This window comes from Hippocampus guttulatus, chromosome 6, assembly GCF_054856545.1.
Source record: "Hippocampus guttulatus isolate MCC_2025c chromosome 6, RoL_Hgut_1.0, whole genome shotgun sequence".
NCBI classification, from domain to species: Eukaryota; Metazoa; Chordata; class Actinopteri; order Syngnathiformes; family Syngnathidae; genus Hippocampus; species Hippocampus guttulatus.
Window position 1 is genome coordinate 21972076 of NC_141266.1, and position 18672 is coordinate 21990747.

Here is an 18672-nt window from a genome sequence, read left to right on the forward strand (position 1 = left end):
TTTTTTTTTTAAATCTATATATCATTATAGTTAGCAGGATTCAGAAAACAATACAACCACTTCAACGTTAATGTCGACAAATCTTTAAGAGCGACGCAATCAGAGCCAAGAATGCGTCCACCACATTTTTTGGTGTGGCTGCCTACATAAAAGCTTCCAATTTGGTGCCGATCCAAATTAGGGCTGTTCGACCTTGGCCAATGTCTGTTATTTCGAGTATGATAATTGTGCTGGAATATGCAGTCCAAAAAAAAAAAAAAAAAGAGGGGGGGCTTGTTTGATTCAAACGGCGGAGCCGTCCTTGGAAGACTGCAGCAGATTGAGCCAAGACGCCAATAAGAAAGTAACGCGTGGCAGATAAGGAGCGGTAAAGACGTGAAAGCCTGAAGGTCAGGCCTGCTGGTGCTCGGAGCTCCCCGAGCGCTGAGGATTCTGCTGACATCCGCTGTCTTTGTTCTGCGTAATTGGCTAAAAGACTGAGCAACTATATTTACACATCCCCCCCCCCCCCCCCCCCTCTCCTGAAGAACATTAATTACAGGCTGAGGCGAAGGAGAAACGTAGCAAAACCTTTCTGGGAGTGGCGCGTGTTTGCAGAAGGACGGCGGATATTATACCGGTCGCGGCACCATTTAGCGGCATTGGGAAGGCAAAAAAAAGAAGAAGCGCAAGTGGATCTGACATCTCAATTCATAGCTCACTTTTGTCTTAAAGAGGCATTAGCCACAATCCGGCATATGCCATTTGATTGATTGCCCATAGAGATCTTGATCTGTTCCTTGTCCATGTGTGACAATAAAACACAGTCATCCATCCAGATGAAGAAAGACTGAAAAAAGAGAGCACAAGGGAGCACATCAAAGGGGGAAATGCCTCCTTGCTAACCACAACATGACCTTTGGCGATGTTGCATCATCGTTTCGAACGAAAAAAAAAAGCACAAGAATCACCACTCATTTTTTCCATTGATTAGTCACAGCGCAACGCTGCCTCCCAGAAATAACTCGACAACATCGATTCCAAACCGCAAATGAAAACACGGTTCTGTTTTTAGCCTTTGTTTGTCCGCTGAGGTGCAATATGTTGGGCAAAAAAAAAAAAAAAGGGGGGGGGGGGGGAAGCGCGCCTGTTTTCCCTCCAGTATCCACTGCAGCGGCCACTCGGGGCAAGCCAAGCATGATTAACATTCACATAAACATGACGGCGGCGTCGAAGCACTCGCTTCATTTGTATGCGAAGCAAGGTAAAGGTCACTGCTTTTGGAAATATAGAAGAAGTCAGCCCCTGCAGTTTGTACACACGCATGCATTATTTAAAGCCTTCTCGCTTCACCCCAAAGCGCTCTTTTAATTTCTGTTATGCCAGATATTTTGGTTTCCGCATGCAAAATAGATTGGAGGAAGAGATTCACTTATATTCGGTATCGGGACGTTGTTGCTGTTGTGGGAGGACGTGTAGAATTTCCACGACTGGACTTGCCAGTCGGGGAGCTTGTTAACCACTTCCTGTTATTGTCTGGAACAGGAACTCGATGGTCAGTGCACGGCGGGAGTTCAATGACAGACTGTCAAATGTCCTCTCTCTGCGCGTTGACGTTCTGTAATGGATCGGCGCAAACCACCACTCAAGAAGCAGCGGGAAAAATACGAGCGCTTTGCCGAGCGTGGACCTCTGCTCGAGCTGAGTCGAAATCTCACACAATGGCAGATTTCATATTTCAGTGTTGTGGTTCATGTCACGCTGTACGTACGAAACAGCAGGAAAACGTCGACGTGTGCAGACGACGTGCCAGTCGTTTATAAAACGGTTCTACTTCGCGCTGTTATAATGGTTGTTGTTGTGCTACTCCGGTCCTGTGAGTGGCAGCGATGTGCACCACTACATGGGAAAAAAAATTAGGACGACAATGAGGTCCAATTCAGGGTCTTCTTGGATTGCTACGGTGGTGCTCTGAGATCCAAGTGACCAGGGGTGTAGCAAAAAAATGAATCGGAAAATCGGTTTTGATTTAACCCCTCCGCAGCCCTCCAAGTGATCCAAAGGAGTCTCTGAGATGCGAGTTGTCACTCGGCCTCGTATTTTTTATTTTTTTACTTGTGAGCTCAAACTTGAAATGCGAGCTCTGAATGTTGCCGGTGAATGGAACTCAACTTACACTTTTGGCAAATTGTGTAACATGCCACGCCCACTTGAAATTCATTAATTCATTTTCCGATCCGCATAATCCTCACAAGGGACGCGGGGGTGCTGAAGCCCATCCCAGCCGTCGTCGGGCAGTGGGCGGGGGACACCCTGAACCAATCGCAGGGCACACACAGACGAACAACCATCTGCACTCGCACTCACACCTTGGGACAATTTAGAATGTTCAATTAGCCTGCCATGCAAGTTTTTTGAATGTGGGAGGAAACCGGAGTACCCGAATAAAAACCACGCAGGTCCTTGGAAAACATGCAAACTTCACACAGGAAGGCTGGGATTGAACCCACGACCTCTGCACAGTGAGGTCAATGCGCTAACCACTGGACCACCAGGCTGCCCCACTTGAAATTTACTGTCAAAGTAAACATAAAACAAAGACAATTACAACTTCTCTCAAAACACATCTTAGCTTCATGCTAACTATAATTAGCATCTATCATGCACCGCTGCGATCGGATTGGCTACTGAATCCAGGCAAGACTTTAAAAAAAGAAAAGTTGAGATGTGTACGAAGTCTTTGATGTACTTTTAGTTTCACCCTTAACATTTGTTAACTTGTGAGACCGTTCAGACTGTAAAATGGTATCTTGCACATTGTCTGTAACACAATGTTTCTATGTCCATGCTTCTCTGATTATATAAGTTCATATTTTGGGGTTCCACTGCATTACAAAATGTTCCTGACAGTCTTGCGGCAGGATCAGAAGCACCTGACCTGCCCTCTGCACCAAGTCACAGAAATCATTAAAACGGTTAGTTTTAGTACTGTATTGGATATTATTAACTGCCAAAAGCGGAGAAAAAAAAGTCCACAAGGAAGCATTTGACTGGAGAACAAGGAACAAAGATGGGAAATCACGGAAAAAAACGAGAGGGGATGGCACGAGTGTTTTTTATTTATTTATTTTACAAAATATGGAACCCTTCAAAAGTAAAAGAACACAATTGGTCAATGTGACATAACTGTCTGTGCAATGTGCACCAGCATCTCATTAAAAAGACAACGGTGATGCTAAAACGTCGCATGTGAAGGGACATTCAAACCAATCAAATCTGCATGAATGATTTACGACTCGGTCGGGTAACAATTCTTCACTTTATGGCTCACCTGCCAAGGGAAGGGGAGGTACGAGCTTTTAGGGGTTTTTTTGGGGGGGGGGCTTTCTGGCTACAGGAAAGGCAGCAGCGTATAATTAGAGGCGAACACAGAACAGAAATCATATCTCACAGAAATCTTTTTTTTTTTGTCCGTTGCATCACAATTTGCAAGTTTATAACGCGTGACCACCCCCTTATTATTTGGTGTAACAAAGCAAGCTGGGGTGCTGATGCAACGGAATGAAACGGTCCAATTTCCCACTCTCCGCATGCTCTCGCTTTGTCCTAAATCCACATTGTTTTGTGTTTGTTTGCTCGGGTTATAATCCGTGCCAATCATAGCGTTGCTATTTGTTGCATTGTTTTTCCTTCCTTCACACTATTAATAGGGGCTGAGTACCAGGCCATACACAGGCCCTCTTGGAATGCCAATGTGTAATTTTATTTTTTATTTTTTTTTAGACTAATGTCCAAACAATTTTTGGGGGCCTCAACATGCTGGAAAACTGGCAATTCTTTGTAATCACGAAAATCCTTGCGAAAATAAATGGATTTTAGCAGTCACCAATGAAATTCCTTCCCCAAGCTCACTTGATTAGCTCCCCGGGGAATGTTAGAATTGGATTGGCCGTTGACAACAGTACCAGTGGTGGACACAACAGGACGCACCCCAAAAAGAAATTCAAGAAGGTATGCACCGACTTGAACAAGGACGGAAGCCATTTTGAATTCTTAGCGTGAGCAAGTGCACACTGTTCGCACCCTTTCAGCGCACACGGTGATGCTGGCACACACACATTACATTTCTATACTCATTCCTTTATTTCCACCCCAGTTTAATCTAAAAACAGGACACCACACCATTGCCTCCTCCCTTACAGTTTCAGTAGCGTAAGTGAGGGGGCACACTCAGTTGTTCTGCTATGGTTTGAATTATACACTGATCCACATGCACTCACACTCGCCACTGACGAGACGCTGCAGGCGACACGGGCATCGCTCTCTTCGGGAAGTCCAAACATGGGCATTGTTTACGAGCCCTTTAAATGAGGCTCTTTTGCACATGGAAGATTTGTGTGGGAAAAGTGCATCTTTATTCATGCAGATTTTAATTGAGACTTAAGTCACGATGCTTTAAAATAACCGGCGTGCTAAAATAAAAGCAATGCACTGTGGGTGATTTTATTCTTGTCACAAATGTCTATACAATTATGTTCTTTTTTAATATATAGGTGGTTTGAATTTTTTTGTGTCATACCTACATCATGTAACTTGTCTCAGGTTTTGGACTGGTGTGATACTGGTTTAGCCGTCATGTGCATGTCTGACGTGGTCCAAGGAACGCTCAGAAGCTTGTGTGAACGTTCAGATTCGTTTCATACACCGCATTTTGAAAACCATATACTGTATAACATGCATGTATCACTGCCTCAAATATATGTATGAATTAGCGAGTACGAAATAAATAATTGGTCTTTTTATGGGTTGTGGAGCATCCTCTGAGTTGTTTTGTTTGTTTGTTTTTTTTAATAGAATTTGGGGGGGGTTTCACTTCGGCACGAGCAGTTTCCCTTATGTCACTCAATCAAAAACACTAAGCACAAACAAAACAATATTTTGACAGAAGAACTCACAAGCAGGTGAGTTTGGCAAGTATTTATTGCATTATTTATTAGCAGTAGTATTGTTATTATTATTCAAGGCACAGTGCTGATTGAGGTCGACAGCCAGGGGTATGAAGGAAAACAGTTGTTGGTGAGCAGGATAGGGAGTTGGCTGATGTAATTGAGATAGAATTAGATGGTATCAGCACCGGGGTCGCCGTGAATAAACAGAGGGAGGGCATAGAGGACAATTGAGTGTGTGAAGGAGAAAAAGGCCGCCCCTCTGCGTGTATGTGTCTGTCTCATATGCCTTCAAGCATATGAGAGAGAGAGAGAGAGAGAGAGAGAGAGAGAGAGAGAGAGAGAGAGAGAATCGTTGTTGTATTGTGGGGTGAGGGGGAGGGGCAGCCTTCAACATAAGCCTCAGAACTGACAGACTGCTGCTTCCCCCGGTGGACTTTGTGTCTGTTTGTGCTGCACGGAATAAAAGACCTCGCTGGCGGGAGGAGGAATACCTGAGAGACGCTCACCTACACGAAAACAGCATCCCACAACAACGTTTGCCTCTCTTTGTCTCACCCACATGTCTCTCAGTCCCTCCCGACAAACTCCAAGTCACTTATCGCAGCACCATCCTCATCAACAATCAGCAGTTAGGGCACAATAAAAGACTGACAGCTCATGCCGGTGATTAGAAGAAAATTAATGTCTGTACATGAATTTGGAAAGTAAGTGCCAATCAACTAGTATTTGTAAATAAACGCCGGTGTTTTTCTCTACATGTTAGAAGTACCGCATGGGGCAAAGGTTTCGCTAAGTGGTTATAATGTTCCTATTTTAGATCAAGCAACTTGAAAATAGTCGACGGTAGGCGAACACTAACAGCCAGCTGTCACAAAATATTGGATTGTTTGTTTCTTAGGTGGCACGCTAAACAGTATGTGGCATTTTGTAACAAAACAATGAAGCAAAACAAGAAAACTTCACCTTCAAAACAATGTAGCGTTAGCAACTAACGGACAAGAAATGACTACAAAACCCTTTTTTTTGGGTTAATTTAATTTTTTTTTGTGGGGCGCTAAAGCAAAGCTCTTGATCGTGTGAATGCTTTCAAATTTGTCACAAAACACTGTACAAAACGGGAAAAGATTAACACTCCCAATTTCAGAGGAACAGAACATGAGCAGCTAGCGGTTGCAATAGGTCGATACGGCCCGTTTGCTTTTAGTGCAGGCTTAAGTTGTTATTTTCGGCCATTGTGGATGCTTGAAACAGTTTATTCGAAAGTAAGAGAAACACAACACTCGCATGGCCAACACAATGTAACCGTCACAGTGGGGTAATATTGTACAAGCTTTTGGTTATTCTTGCTGTGAAAAGCATTGCATTTTAAAACAACACTGTCCAAATCTACCAGAACGTAAGAATTTTCTAACCCATCTCATGAGAGAATCTACAGATCACAATAGCTGCGTTGCCTTTGCTGCTAGCTTGAGTTGCAGATTTTGGTCGCTCAAAATGTTTTTTAAGAAAACACTGTAAATTAAACTATGAAACAAACTCAATCCAATTGTGAAATTATACAAGATAGCCAGCTAACCACCATGGTTACAAGATACCTTTTGACCTGCTATAAAAAAAAAAAAATTAACGATCCAAACAGGACAAACCGAAAGCTACATTAAGATGTGACACGCTAGTAGCCTACATTGAGTAGAAATTGTCTGTTAGAGTTAGCCTTTTTTCCACCTCGGTTGCTCTGAGCATGTAATGACTGAAACAATAATCTGTCACCAAATACATGAACGATTAGATGAATAAATATATAGACGATAAGTAAAGAAATAAATGCTTGATTAGTTTCAGTACACCGTCAAACAATTGAGAGCTAGCAATTAAACACCGAACTAAAATGAACGTGTAAATAAAGGCACTTAATCAGGCTATAAACGGACATGCTCTGTTAGCTTATATAAGCGAAAACTAATGTCTGTTCTCTCTCCACTGTAGCATGAGGATTTACATTGAATAGCTAGCTTTAGTGCTCACTTTTGTTCACCTCAGAGGCTTTGAACGTTCTATGTGAACAAAAGAACGGCAAAGCCCCAGACACAAAGACATACAACAACACTCGCTCTGGCAGAAATTATTCCAAGTTGGCTTACATCAAATGCAAACTAACTTGAGCGGCCAAATACCACCAAAGTCTTAGGACAGTTTGTTGTCATCATTAGCTCTCATTCTGTCCCCATTTTCTTGTTCCTTTTACCAAGCCATCCAAATCACTTTGAATGCTTCATATGAAGGTCAGCGAATGCTATAGGTAAAATGTTATCATGTCAGTGTCCATTTCATTTTATGAAGCTATGCCCTTAAAAAGGTCACGGTCATGTCTTGTCACACATTTCAGACTCAAAGCATGAAATGTAACTATTAGAGGACTAGTACTAACGGATTTTGGACAACCCTGCTGTTGATCCACTAAATATGAAGTTTTAGCAACAGAAGCTTGTGATAGCCATGTGATGGCAATAGAATGCACGTTTCGTGTCTCAAGCAGCAATAGACATGTCTGTGTTGAAGGAGAGCATGTTCTGGCTAGTCTCCCTGGACGCAGCCCTTGAGGAGTCACAATGAGCCCCCCCCCCCTCCCCCATTCTTTTTGAGTGGTGGCTGGTGAGGGGCAGATCCATTGTTAAGGACAGCTGGGCCTCCGGTTTCTTGGATACTCTCTGGGGGCAATGTGCACCCAATATGAGGGGATTGGGTTTCTACCACCCACACTCCCTCCATCCTTCCATGCTTCCCAACCCCCAACACATCTGCAGCAGCAGCAGCAGCAGCAGCATTGACTGTGAATGTTCTTCCAGCTCAGGACACCTCTGGATGAAAAAGCTATTACAAGTGAATGTGCACAGAGTACCCTCCAGAGACCAAAGCCTTTTAATATAGCCTTGCTAGGGGATATTATAAGGACCCGCTAAGTCTTCATTATAGATTCATCATACATGAGGTAACTCTCACCTAAATCGTTGCAAAATAGCAGTAGTATGGCTGTGACAATCACATTTACATTTGTATGATTCTGATTCAAATTCAGATCTCAATTGATCCCCGTTTCAACCGAGCTCTGGAAACGGAATTCAAAATTATTTTTGCAACACAAAGGATTTTGATTGAATTTTACTGATGTGCAACAGGCGGCGAGATAATGCTAATTGCCAAGGACAATCTGAATAGTCGATTTTGGGCTACAGAAAAAATATCTCAATACTCACGACGGCGGCGAAAATTTGGCGGGTATTAGCTTATGTCATAAGAAGGCGAATGTAAGCAGCTAACTGTCACAGTTTGTCAGATTGTGAGTGGCAGGACTGGTAGCGGTAGTAGCGGCAAACTGTTTTGAGGACAGACTGGACGTCACTGTGCTTATGCTTCATGAAAACAAAGTTGGCTGAATACGATCAGGAGTCATAGCTCAGTTGGCACATGGCCAAAAATCTCTTCACCACCCCCCACCCCCAAAAAAATGATGATTCCATTCTACTCTATTCTGTCAATGCAAATGTGTGTCGGCCTACAGTCTGGTGGAGTTCCAAGGCTGCCAACAAAAGATAACGTGTGTTGTCAAAGGTTGCTGAGAGTCGAACGAGCTATTCAAGAGCAGACTGAATCGTAACTTCTTGCAGCTGGATGCCATGTTTTTATTTTTATTTTTTAATGATTGACTGAAACGTTTTGAGGTCGCGTCTCGTAAACTTCAAGTGGGAAGAATGAAGTTGCTTCATGTGTAAAAAATGCATGATCACGCATGAATGATCACACGTCGGTAAACGAGGTATTTGGTTATATAATTCCTGGAGCGCCGATCAAACAACACGGCTTCCAGCTCATTCTTGTCACTCGTCTTTCTGTTCACCCCACCATAACCCACCTCTATTGTTCCACCGCCCCTCCTTTTTCCCACACTCTCCCACCTTCCCTCTCGGCCCGAGGGAGCGCGGCGGTTGGGTGAATGGAGCCCGCTCTCAGCGGACTCTGCGCCGTCTGTCACTTTCCTTGTGGCAGCAGAGTGGGATGGAATAAAACTCCCCAAACGGGGCTATTAAAGGCTATTTTCATCTCCGCACGTCTGTTTCTGTGGGCTCGCGCGCCATATATAGAGCTGCCGCCGGCGACGCTAATGAAACGCGTCCCCATTTTTCGCCGGTTTAAATCTACTTACACAATCCGCCCCCCTTGCATCAACAGGAGCCGGCCCTACCTGACCATCTGGTTTGAGGCCCAGCGGTTGTCTTACTTATAACGAGCAGTCAGGTACTCTCCGGCCTCACTTATGGAAACACCGGCTGCTGTTGGAAAATGTTTGAATCCCCTTGGTAATGATGGCCAAAATCTAAGAAAAACACAATGGGCGTGACCTCCAAAACTAAGCCCCTGGCCTGGATCCTGTATTTCCAGTGCACAATGCTAGGAGGGGTGACACATCCCTTAACCGCTTTGTGTCGAGAGGCGGACACAAACAGAACCCGCGTCCATGTGATCGACGCTGCACACGCTGGTGTTAAAGCAAATCAATGACGGTGCCCGACAGAATACACAAAACGCATGAAAGGGAAGGATTGAATCATCTGGAGTTTACATAATCGCACGGAAGAGACAACTGTGAGGGGATTAGCTTGTTGTGCAACCTCTTTCCTTTATGAAACATGTCCAAACTAAAGTGTCACGACCCAAATGAATGATGTAAGAGCTAATTTATTCATCCTCGAGCAGGCAGGGGGTATCTTGAAAAAGGGTTTTTTTGATTCATTGTAAAAAACAATAAAAAATGAATGTGCAGTACCCATGCAAAAAAACGAACCCTTCCATTGCTGTTTTGATATGAAAACATGTAAGATTACGCACTTCAAAATGTCCTTTGTTTACAACGGGTCTGCCGTACAACATTTTGAGTTTAAAAAAAAAAATGGAGGGGCAGGGTTGTGATTCCATTTTCGTCCATTGAAATACGGAAAGATGATTTGAAATACGACGCAACGAATTAAACGTGTGCATCATGGCACCGCTTGTGTTTGTCATTTGTTCCGCACCTTTGGAAAACGTTGCCTTTTCCTGTCCGACACGCATCCAATCAAGTCGCAAATTGAGTGAATAAAAAGCGAATAGGAACACAATGTCCCTAACTGAGTGTCCCCGATAACATAATCAATGGTAGCAAATGAGATAGATGAGAGGCGAGCTCCTCAGATGGCGCGCACGTGGCAGCACCGCTGTGCAGTGCTGTGCTGAATGGGGGGGTTTCTATGGGTCAGTGGAGCAGCTGGTGACTGGGAGGAAGAACTTAACCAGCCCCTCTTTTGTGGATCAGCTGTGTCTGGCTGAGCTTTGTCATTCCAAATTGGGTCCCTTACATCCAGAGCCCAGGGAGGTTTTGACATGTAAATGGCGGATCAGGAGCTGCAAATCCCAACGATTACTCACTAAAACGCTCCAAGAGAATGATAATAAAATTCTCAGAGATGCTCAGTTGGTTTTGGGGTGTGCACATGTGTGTGTGTGTGTGTGTGTGCGCGGTGGAGGAGGACACATGCAGGCTCACCACAGAGTGGAGTGTGCCTCACAGTCTGGAATTATGTTAATGCTTAAGCTTCCGTCTGGTCACCAAACAGTCTCCACCCTAATTGAATTACTTATAGATGATATGGGAAGTTGCTGTGTGGGCAGAGGCAGGGAGAGTAAAATGTCAAGTCAAATGTCGTCAGCACGCTGGGAATCTGCGGCCGCGATACCCTATGAACGTCACACATATGCACTACTGTTGGTCTAAACAGATGCGGAAGGATGATTTGAAATATTACCTGAAAACACTGAAAATATTGTCTGACATGAAACCGGTCCGTGGGGCAAAAAGAGGTTGGGGATCCCTGATACAATTGTGCCAATATTTTTTTGTCTTTTTTATGTTTGGCAATCAACTCAAATCTCTGCTAAAATGACCGTGTCTTAAGGGCAAAACATAAACCATCTCCATAAAATAATGATTAGCACAAAAAACTCGATCTTGTGATGTCAAACAAAATCTCGATTGGGTCCAATATTGAAAAATTGTAAAAAACATTTTGTTGTCTTGAATCAAAGGGGAATGCTGAATCTGGGTGATACTTTTTCCCCTTTTAGATCTTTTAACCCACATGTTTCAAAATGGGCCATATTCTGGGAGATCTACTTTTAAATGACTTGACTGTTTCTGAAAACATAAGCCGCAATATTGGCACATAATAGCATTAGCTGTCGCCGTGGAGGAAGGCGGTAATTGTATTTGGTTATGCGTCCACTGCCTGTGTCACAATTAGTATGCAGGCAGCGGATCGGCACACTTAATGAGTGTAATTTGGCAACTTGGTGATGAAGTGCTTCCTCCACGGTCAAAACACAAACGATGCTTTTACCTTTGTCTTCGCGGAGCCTTGCTTTCCTTCTCACCCTGTGGGCTGTTTGTGAACAAGTAGCAGCTCGCCTAGTTGCAACGCCCGACCTTCCACCCCGGTTGGCAACGACATACAATATTGAAAGTGATCATTTGCATTGGCTCTGCAGGACAGGAGGGCTGGGTGAGCAGTGCCATTTGCATGAGACTGAGCACCGAGCATTCCCCCAAGGTCGCGAGCAGCCGGGACAGCGGGGAGGATGGGTGACTGTTTGATGTTGACGGACCAGCTAGGAGCTGGTTAAAAAAAAAAAAAAACTTGCAGGCGATGGCTCCTCAAACTCTGTGATCAGATGTGCTTGAAGCCATTTTTCCACTGAGGTAGACATGATGAAGTCATGATCGCGATTTGGTGATGGAGACCAAATCTCTACCCAAGTCCAAATTTAGAACGTTTCCAGTGTATACCGTACATACTGAGCAAACCTATTTTTTCCCCCATGTTATTCTGCCTTCTCTCCATGATTAACGTGCGCTCACAGCAGACAACAAGGCACTCTAAAGTAGCCAAGAAAGCCTAAAGCCCCACTTGGTTGTCAAGTCGGAGTTGTTCAAATGTATTTTTTTCACCCTCCCTCACTCTTTGGCCTTTGTCTGACGATGGTTGCATACTCAAAGAAGACAATGAGGTACTCCAAAGCGGAGTCGCTTACGGACGATGCAAAGGGATTTTCAAAGTGCAGGCATAGCTAGCTACCTACTAGCATGTTGCAAATGCAGCATATTATCAATAATGTCATTGGGGATACTCAAGTTCTCATACAGAGGAGCAGGGGCAGTTCATCCTGGACTTTTAGCCACAGCCCCCCCCCCCCCCCCCCAAAAAAAATCAGGGAAATTGCAATGGTGAAAAACAGCTTTATATTTCCACAAATGCTATACTACATACGGTCTTTGCTCGGGTTTCAGCAATTATAGTATCCTTAGATATGCATTTTCAAAAACAAATCTCTGAATTCACTACACAGGGTCTTTGCGTGGGCAGTTTATCTTTCGCTTTTGTGTATTTTGACCGAAGAGGGGGGGGGGGGGTGTACTTTGGGCCATGGTCTTGTGCTGTAAAAGCGCTCTTGTATTAAAGTTAAAATTACTACAAATTGTCGCTTAAAGTGTCCTCAGGGAAAAAGCAACTGCTTAGAATTGTTTTTGTTGTGCTACTGTGTAATTAACGACATTATGTGGAACCACACTGTCCACAATCTGGCGCAAAGAGGCAAATCTGTGAAATTAGACTGAGGCCCCCAAAAACTAAATAAATATAAAATATTGAACTTCATCGGAAAAGTGGAGACAGAATTAGTTCGATGAAACATGAAGTGGTCTTACTCCCAGTTAGCCTGTGTTTAGGGTTTAGGTTTATTTTTGAAAGGTGTTTAAAAGTCACTCATGAGCTTCTCATTGGCTGCTCACCGACAAAACATGTGCTGATGGAATTCAGGTCAAGAAATGTTTGCCCACTTGGTGCACTTGAGGAAAAACTAAGAAGCAGAACGGCACTCGTGAGCGCAGACCTCTGCCAAGGCCAAACAATCCAAGCTGTAGATAACAAAGGCATGCCTGACGTTTGACATTGAGATTCATGTGCTATTTCTTGAATGATTAAAAAGACGTTTTGGTAATTATTATTTGCTAATCTTGACAGAAGTTTTTCAAAAAACAGCAACCAAAAAATAAACAAATAGACTTTGTTTTGGTTGGTTAATCCCGATAGACCAAAAATTGAGCTCTGATAAAAAAGGTGACCTCTAAGGTGGTGATATCGCATCTTTTTCTCTTGTGAGGTTGACTTCATGAGTGCAAACTAAAGCAGTTCTGAAGTGGGCGCCCCCCTGAGATTGCCCAACGTTGTTTAAAACCTCTCATGATCACAACAGCGGCCTGCAAGGACACAACAGCCTCTCCTTGTTTGGTGAACGCTCATGTCTTTAATACGGTCAAAACAGTGTGCTGCGCAAGCTAGTTATTTCTATTCCCGCATCTAAGACAACCCCCGAAGGCACTGCCATACATCTACCACCGCAAAAAAACACCGTCCAAGACAATCAGTAGAAAACAAACACTCGGAAAAGCAACCATCGCAACCTTTGATCACCTCGGTGGCTCAATAAAATGACGCTAACGGCCGGACAGCAACGCCCCCCGGAGAGAGGGCCTTTGGAGCACATCTGCGTGCCACATGCGTGCGAGGGGCTGTAAACCAACCGACACCTCCGGCGCGCTGATTGCGCAGGAGACGCTGTGCCCAAATGTGGCTCGAGCGCAGCTTTTAACCCAGAGAGCCAACAAAAAACGGGAAGAATTGCGCATTTGGCGCCACGCCGCCGCGGCTGCAAACAACGCTGTTCCACAAACACTGCCCTCAATCATACAAATCACGCATCTGGAACATGTATCTGCTTGGAGGAAACGGATTAAACACACATTCGCGTACAGTATGAAGTGATATTTGCGCCGTTCAGGCTACTGTAGCCTGCAGGGATAAGCGCGAAGCCCCTACCACCCACCCCCCCCCCCGACTCGCAAGGTAGCTACTCCATGCAGCCTTATTGTGAGAGAGTGAGAAAAGACCCTCTGTTACTGACAGCTGCCTTAAGCAGAGCACACACAGAAAGGACATGACAAGATGCACGTAAACAAGGACTTAGTCACGTCTGTATGCAGTATACTGTACAGCCTATTATCCAAGGATCCGGGCAATGTAATAAAGCAGCAACGGCCGCCTACTGTGACACAGCGCTTCTCTTCCAGGCTGCCCTACTTTCCGAGTGTAGTTGATGACTTGGATATTCACTCTGAATGGCCACTTATTAATGTTCTGTTTTTATTTGATTTTTTTACCAGTGATGAGAGAAATTCAAGTGGCCCAACAATTTGGGGATAGCGCACACGTCGGACAGCACAAATAAGGTGCGGCGAAGAAGACGGGCGCAATTTATTTTCAATCATCAGCGACACAACAAACAGATTAAATTGCTTCATGCGTGTGTGCAATGTAAAGCCTGCGATGGTATGCGCGTGTTTGTTGACACGCAGGCGGGGTAACACCCTGAATTGGATGCCGGCCAATCGCCGGGCACGCATCGACAACCAACCGTTTACAATCACACCTCGGGACAATTTAAAGTATACGTGTCAAACTCAAGGCCCAGGGGCCAGATTTAGCCCACCACATAATTTTCTGTGGCCCGCGAAAGCGAATCAAACATGTCAGCTTCCGTGATGCTTGCCAAAATCTCGACCAAAATGAAACGATTCTCATATGTAATAAATAAGAGCCAGCTATTGTAAGCATTGTCTTGTTATCAAACCCCTCATTACAATAACTTCAACAATAGTTAAATAAACCAGTATTATTGACTTCCTTATATGGTTTCAGTCATAACGGCCCACCAAGGGAAATGGTAACTAAAATGCAGCTCATTACAAAAAATGAATTTGACACCCTTGATTTAAAATGTTCCATGAACCTACCGTGCATGTTTTTGGAATGTGACGGTCAAAGGTTTGATCGAAACTTGCAGCTTTGCAACTATTGCAGGTGAGTCAGGAAAGCAGCCCCAGTGATGAACGAAGGTTGACTGTGCTGAGTCTTGTTCAATTGGTTTTATATAGTGTACGTGGCCAAGTGTTTTTCTGCAAATCTTCATATTACCGTATTTATGAATTCACTATTAACCCCTTTCAGGGACATCAGTCACGACAGTGGACGGGTTATTATTTTATCAGTTTACAGGGTGCATGAAAGGGTACAAATAGAAGAAAAAATAAATAAAGGAATCATTCTTTTCCAATCTTAACATTGCCCTCACAGTTTTCGTGGCACTAAATGTGGCTGACAGACGGACAAAATGAACACAAAGTATGGACGGAGGATTTCACAAATTTGGCTCAACCCAGTCAGTTACTTTCATGTCGTGTTCAGGTACTGATTGACTCCGTAGGAGCCCGCCTCAAGGTGTTGTATTTATTTATTTATTTTCCTAGGTGGATGAAGATAGCGAACAGATAATGACCTCAGCTTCCATCTGCTGGGCACCGTGGGGCGGAGACACATTCAACCTGCCACCGGTCGCCTGCCACCGCAATCTGCCGCTCCCCATCGTCCTGGCGACATCTGCTTTTGGGTGACGGCGAGATGAATGCATGCGCCACCAGCCCGCACTGGGCTTAGAACAGACGTCACGCAGGCCAAGAGGCGCACACACAAACACACACACACACACACACACACACACACCATCACTGCGGCACAGATGGCCACGGGCGCACTACTGTGGAGATTACAATCTAAGCATTCTCCGTTGCCTCTAACCGCTCAGTAACATACACATGATTTCACTGCAGATTTGTTGTTCTGCTTTTTAATATTCTTCAAAAGTGGCCCTCTAGAAATGTTTAGAGGTTGAGACGATCATTTGCAAGCATGCCCACACTCTCCTGATAATAAATGACACAACAGACTCAATGACCTGCTAAAAGAAGGACGCGCAAATTGTGGTTATGGCTTCACATCCAAATGCCTATTTGTTTGTGTTTAACGCCACAGGGGAATTAAGTGTTGTTGCTGACTAGTACTCTGTATCTATGGCGATATCGTTTTGCTTGACTAGAGTCCCCAGCCACAGCTGTCACAGTTATTTAGTGCCTCGGCGGTAACCTTGGAAACACCCTCCCCACATAGACACACACACATGCACACGCACGCTGCCGAGTGTTTGCACAAAGTGAAATCCTGATAAACAGGTGACGCGCAGGCAATGTGTCAAATTCACACCAAGTGACGCGACAAAAGTAACATAATGTGTCGGAAAAGGGCATCGGGAGCAAAAGAGAGGAAATGGAAAGTGGGCGGGTGCCGCTGACTGGAACACTGAAGCACAAGTAGCAGAGGACAAAAAAAAAAAAAACGAGAGGAATTCAGGTCAGCATTGGGGGATTATGCATGCCAGACTGGGCATTTTGGTTCCACCTCTGGTCTGGATCGACTGCTGGGTAAGGGAAGGGAAAGCGGATGACTGATGGCTGATAGAGTGGCGGCCTGCGTGGCAGAGGAGCAGCTAACTGAGAAGGAGATCAATTAGAATCGACCTTCATCATTCCTCAGCAGGGGAGAGTGAGTGAATTTGGTCACAAGGTGGTTAATTTAAGGTGTGTCCACATGGATTCAGCTCCCCCCAAAAAGTCCAGTTTAACTTGAATAGTTCAGGCTTTGGTTACATATAAATAAATGCTAGGACTGATACCAGTTGTCGGTATTGTGCCGATAACTGCCTTATTCTAAGGTATCGAGTCTCTATTTTGCGGAGGCTGCCGATACCAGCCACCGATACTTAAGGCGAAACATTTCAGATGTCGAGTTAACCCTCCTTTGCAGTGGTTGCCGCTATCGGCGGCAGTTTGACACATTGGCGATTCCTCATCGGTTTTATCTATCTAGCACTTACCCTCACAAGGGAAAACATGTCAACTGTTGTGAACTAGTACACCGACTATTGGAGCCCAGAGAAACACGAATATGAGCGCTAAAAATGTATTTTATTGGAATAAGGGTGCAGAACAATAAAAATAACAAACGGCAAATGAAATCCACAGAGGTGGCGAATCCAGGTCCAGAAAATAAAAACCCTGCCACAGTTCGGCTTCAGCCACAGGTGCTTTTCTTCAACCGTCCGTTTAACTGCCGGTGAGTTGAGGCACCTTTGGCTAAAGCCAAACTGTGGCAGGGTTTTTTACTTTCTGGATCAAGATAGTAGCTCCACGCTGTAATAAGAAAAATAAGAACAGACTCAAATACCACTTCTTCTTCTTCTTTCGGCTTGTCCCTTTTCAGGGGTTGCCACAGCGAGTCATTAATTTCCTTATTTCCCTGTTCTCTGCATCCCCTACTCTGACTCCAACTCCAACAGACTCAAATACTACACGAAGTGCAATCACACCATAAAGGACAAACAGAAAAAAAAAATCAACTCAAAATTGGAAAATGTCAAATTCCATTTCCAAGGGGGTTTCAAATCAAATAAACAGTTCTCCGTAACCTAAAAGTGAGGTATGCTGTGGACTAAAGTACATGACATACATTTAAAAAAATATCCTCCTTGCTTGTACCTTGCACTAGTGCCAAGTTGGGCCTTTTACACTTTGGAAAGGATCCCAAATGAAAGATGACAACTGACATTTGCCAAAGCGGAAGTTAACTATAGACACTGCAAGACCACTAAATGTTAAGTTTAAATAGGTCCAAATGTAATGATTTGATTTCCGTTCTCAAAATACCACGCGGGTACTTGTGATTCCTGCAAGGACTGTGTTTCCTCTTGTTGAGCAGCACTTTGAGCTCAGAATGGCATTTTTATGGCGGTTTTATAAATGATGAAAAAAAAAACAATTTATCCCTCCAAAAAGAGGTGTCAAAATACCAAAATGTTGCAATGCGCGATGTGCTGTACGCAGGCTTACCTTGGCCAGGGCAGGAAACTCGACATCTTTATATAACCAAATAGGTTCCAAAAGGCTTAGGAGCTGGCAGGCAGGCAAAAAAAAAAAAAAAAAAGCTGGAAGAGGAAGAAAGACCAGAGGACACATGATTACGAGCCAAGAAGAAGAAATGATGACTACATTTTAAGACTTCGGAATGTGAAAGTAAACTCAAAATGGACACAATCCCGCAAGGCGACAAGCTGCAGTGAAAGCAATCTTGGAAGAAAAAACGAAAGTTGACATGCCAACTTTGAACAACAGAAATTGCAGCGTGAATTCTGTGAAAGCTAGCTATCTAGCATTTGGAAATTTACGGTGCCAATTGGTTGTGGAATCCAGAATAGACTCGGCTGACCAACAACAAGCCCTATGAAAACCGGTTTCCTGGCGTTTGTATGGACTCTGGCGGCACCAATTGATTTTTTTTTTTTCTGACACTTGTCAAGACACCATTACAGTAATCGAACCTACTGAAAATAAAAGCATGAGCAAGTTTTTCCTGTGTCTTGTGACAGAAAACCCTTCATTCGAACGATATTTTTCTGGTGGTCTCAGGTAAGTTAGTAAAAGCTTTTATGTGGTTGATAAAAACTCAGATCCGAGTCAATAATTACAATTTTGTTCATATATGTGGTTTAGTTTGTTGCTTTCAATGACACAGAGTTAAGGTGAGAGCTGATCTGTCATTTTTGGGGACAAATGGCATGTCAACAAGTCTTCCGGAACAGACCATGTTCAGCCTCAGGGATTCTGCTGTTTTCTAATGCAGACATGTGTACTGATGTGTGTTTTATTTGACTT

At 44.0% G+C, this 18672-nt stretch overlaps 1 long non-coding RNA gene across 1 annotated transcript in view; it reads right to left on the bottom strand.

Annotated features, from left to right (window-relative positions):
- LOC147204171 (uncharacterized) overlaps positions 1-17939 on the bottom strand; it is a 129232-nt gene extending 111293 nt beyond the window's left edge. The window contains exon 1 of the long non-coding RNA XR_015101290.1: positions 17851-17939. This is a non-coding gene — a long non-coding RNA (uncharacterized LOC147204171). The remainder of the gene's footprint in view (positions 1-17850) is intronic.
- Between the last annotated feature and the right edge of the window lie 733 nt (positions 17940-18672).